General features: G+C 33.6%; 1 protein-coding gene across 1 annotated transcript in view; it reads right to left on the bottom strand.

The window, feature by feature from the left end:
- Nucleotides 1–4,325, bottom strand: part of Pcdh15 (protocadherin related 15) — a 1,155,509-nt gene that overhangs the window by 314,501 nt on the left and 836,683 nt on the right. The window lies entirely within an intron of this gene.

Here is a 4,325-nt window from a genome sequence, read left to right as displayed (position 1 = left end):
ATGTTGCATGAATTTTTATGTATTTACTTGTATTTTTCTGTCTGTTATTTCAAAAGGAATTTTGGGGGTGAGATATATATAAATATGTTTTAAGAGGTAGAAGGTACATAAAGAAATTTAGGGTATATATGTACTTTTAAAGACATTATTGTTGATTAAGTTTATATTCTGAATTAGCTTAAGAATGAAGTACAATTTTATGCTTCAATTTAGTTTTCAAATCAGCCAATATAACTACTTAATGATATAATTGTCTATGGTTTGTTGAGTTGCCAATTACCTAAAGGGATGAAAAATCCTTGTACTGTCTTATGTTTTGCTTTCAAGTAGGAGGTTATACCATTTGTCATAATCATTAGTTAGAATTTAAATAAAACATTAGTGATTTTGGTAAATTTTTGACAAACTACTAGAAAAAACATGCTTCCAAAGATTATTAGCACCTAGAATTCAAAATATTTGTAAATGTACTGATTGTGATCAAAATTACATCTAAACAGTACACTAAGTATAAGCCTTAATATTTATTTCTGGTTCAGATATACAAAAATATGCTTACCCCAGTCTACCTCATGGCCTATTAGTCAGTGGTGAAGCAAAGACCAAAGAAGGTTTTGGGTTTGGAAGTACACTCTAATGTTTCTGAGTCATTTTCTGTCACTGCAGATACTGTTCAGGACTCAATATTTTGATCTGAGGAGGGAAAAGGACTATCTGAGCTTGGAAAGTCTCCTTTATAGATCCGTGATTGTGATTTTATTCGTGACTTGCACTTTTTTGCAGTGTCAAATAAGATCACATCAACAATTTCTTAAACCCTGAATGACTTTTAAATCCAGATTTTTAGTATGTCAACCTTGTACTAAATGAGAAAATAGTCAGAGAAATATCTTACATGTTTATAATCTTGGGCAGAGCAAAATAAATTCTTTTAAGTTTAGAGGTAACATGGTAGATGGCATTTTGCGGTCATATGTATATACACAAATATACACATATACCTTACACACACACATATATATATACCTACATATATACATGTATAATATATGTATAAACACAAACATATGCACATATTCACATATACACTTATACTGATAAATCCAAATTTTGCCTCCTTAGAATAGTGACTTTCATCACAGAACTACTCAGATAAATAAAAGATGAAACAGCAGAATTTTTCACTTGATATTTTAGACAAGTATAAACAAAGCCTTGATTTAAAAAAAACATAAATATGAATCACAGTTAGCATTTGAAAAATCAGGGGGAGTGGGTGTGATCATCAAGTGCACAGTCTACACAACCAAATACAGATTCAGCGGATCCGGCTTATCTCAGCTGCCAGTCACACACAAAACACTGAACAACTTTGCAGAAGAAACGGGGTTGTTCAAAACAATGGGCAAAAATGTCCCATGTCCCTACTTTACGTCACTCAGTTATCCAGGTGCTGTGTGAGTTTAGGGTCCAAATAAATCAATGATCGGTAAATATGAATCCTCTAGGAGAACATGGTTTCAGGAAACCAGATCCTGAACTAATTCTGATGATAAAGGAGTAAGAACTCATTGGACAGAACATAAGCCCGGCAGTGGAGATGCCTGTGAGGCACGAGGAATCAATTTGAACAAGGTGAGGCACCATTAGCCAAAACATGGGATGAGAAGAGCACGGACAGATGATGAGACTATGCAGGCCTTGAAGATTCACTAAAGGAGCCGGCTTTGCCCTGATGGCAATGTGAAATGACGCAGTCTCTGAGCAGCAGAGTGACGTGAAGGGAACCGTATCTGAGAAGTATTACTCTGCAGCAAGACCGTGAAAGGATCGTGGGAGAGACAGGAAGTAATCAGGAAAGACAGAATGCTCTAAACATTGAATTAAGAGCGTTTTAAATTTCAGTAAGAAAACACCCACACTAGAGGAAGCAGGAAGAAAACGAAGGTGAACTAAAAACAGATTTTTGCATAAGCGGAGCTTTGCCTCAGATAATTCGCCTATCAGTTTCTATCAGCCAAGTCAGCAATCAAAGACAGCAAACTCTAACTCAAATGTTGTACTTCAGATATTGAAAAAGAGAACATTTAAAATGAACTTTGAGGCAGAGGCATGGGAACTAATGAGAATCTGTGGCTACCGCAGGGTTTCAAAGACAGGGTGAGGCCCTGACCAACACACTGAACTTTTAGTCTTCAAGTACTTTAAAGAAATATTATTGCACCATCTGTCACTTAATTTTACCCCATGTTTACAAATAGGAGTTTTTACCAAAGCAAAACATGTTTTGATTGATTTTAGAGATTGCTGGGTTGAAAGTATGAATTTTGTGTCTATATACAAAATATACTAATGATTTCCTACACAGCATATGTATTTTAAAGAGGAAAACATTTTGAAGAAAAGAATAGTTTTATATGTTGAGTGTCGTTTTTAAGAGCAAAACTTAATTTAATTTTTATGTGTCTATATTGTATGTTGGAAGTGATATTATAATTATTTTTCAAGTGTTTTCTGACTTAATGTCTAAAACAAAATTAATAGAGAAACCATTACTTAGAAGATCAGAGGGATATTTGGTTAAAGGTAAAAATAAGACAATAAAAATTAATTTTTAATAAAATCAATAAAATCACTTTTAAGATATTTTCAAAACACCATCATTGTTTATATATAAGAATTTGTAATAAAAATAAGACAAAATAAGGCCGGGAAGTGGTGGCATATGCCTTTAATCCCAGCATTTGGGAGACAGAGGCAGGAGGATCTCCGTGGGTTCAAGGCCAGCGTGGTCTACAAGAGCTAGTTCCAGGGCAGGCTCCAAAGCTATAGAGAAAACCTGTCTCGCAAAAAATAAATAATTAAAGAAAATTAAAATAATATGATTGTGGTTTCAGTTTGAAGTTTATGAGTGTCATAGAAATGTATTTTAAAATCTAAGAAGCCTCTACTGGGCTCACTCTTGTAATTTCAGTCTTGAGAAGGTGAGGCAGAAGGATTGCCATGTGTTTGAAGCCAGAAGTAGATAGAGATCTTGTCTATGGAGTGAGAATATTTTAAAACAACAAAATTAAAATATTAATAATAATAATAAACATTAGTCAATAACTCTACATAGTTTCACAAAAATAATTTCTTCTGATGCCTAGTGAGATCATTTCATAAATCTGAAGACATTTTGCCCAATGCTTTTCAATAAACATAAATGTCAGTAGCATGCTTTGAATTTTCTCAAGATCTCCTTTCAATATATTTTATAATAAAAAAAATAGTCATTTTCATTTTTCTATGGCAACATGAATTTCTGGAATGCTATTATAAGCTACTAGCATTTTTATAAGTTTTAGTTCTTACAGTACACTCTTATTACTTCTAGTTCATGTTGGTCATTATTATAATGGAATCACACAGTTTTATATCATAAGCTAACACATACATCAACACAAGGGCACAGACCTCATTCACTGTGGCATAGTAGCTTTCGTGCTTGAATGTGGGTGAGTTGTCATTCCTGTCCCGCACCACAATGCGTACTTCGTGATAGATAACTGTGCCAACCTTCTTGTTGACACACTGGACTTGCACCACGATGGAGTGTATGTTCATTGGTGGCTGCAGGAAGAAATTACATCTTTTTAAACACAGTTTTGGTCAGGGTCTGAGCAATGAAAACACACGACCAATTCAATTACTTTTTCTCTTTGCACTATGACAGACTTGGAAAAAAAAAACAGTGTTGCCCTGGTTTAAAAGAGAAGATAGTTGAGATTATTCCATTGTTTAATTTCATATCTAAGCATATAAGGTTTCAAGTACTACTATCATCATAGAATTTTGCTGATGAAAATAACCAAAGATCAATACTGAGATTTGCTGGGCAAAATTTATTTTCTTTATAAAGTCTGAAAAAGTAATCACATTAACTTTATTATTTTTCTAACAAAATATCAACAAACTTCTGAGGTATGAGAGATATTATAACAGTTTTTCATTTGTTCACTATGGGGACAATATTGATAAAATTAATATGAGAAAGAAGAACAACTCACAAACCAAGCAAATTGAAACTGCACATGTAAACCCATATATATTGTCTATCCTTCATCTCTTCTATATGCACCACTTTCTATCGTATCAGGCTCGTCGACTTTGCCCTCTATTTTGTCAGAATAATCCTTAGGGAGCTCTCTCATCTTAAATACTATTTCCACCATGCCTCATCTTTCCAACTTCTACTATTAATTTTTTGTTTACTGTACTTCTCATTCCCAACTTTGTGTATTATGTGTTTTATATGATTGTTTCAATCTGTGACCCTTGATGAG

The sequence above is a fragment of the Microtus ochrogaster genome, linkage group LG2, assembly GCF_000317375.1.
Source record: "Microtus ochrogaster isolate Prairie Vole_2 linkage group LG2, MicOch1.0, whole genome shotgun sequence".
In the NCBI taxonomy this organism is placed as follows: domain Eukaryota; kingdom Metazoa; phylum Chordata; class Mammalia; order Rodentia; family Cricetidae; genus Microtus; species Microtus ochrogaster.
The sequence above is the reverse complement of the archived record's forward strand: the minus strand, read 5'-3'. Positions and strand labels throughout refer to the sequence as shown.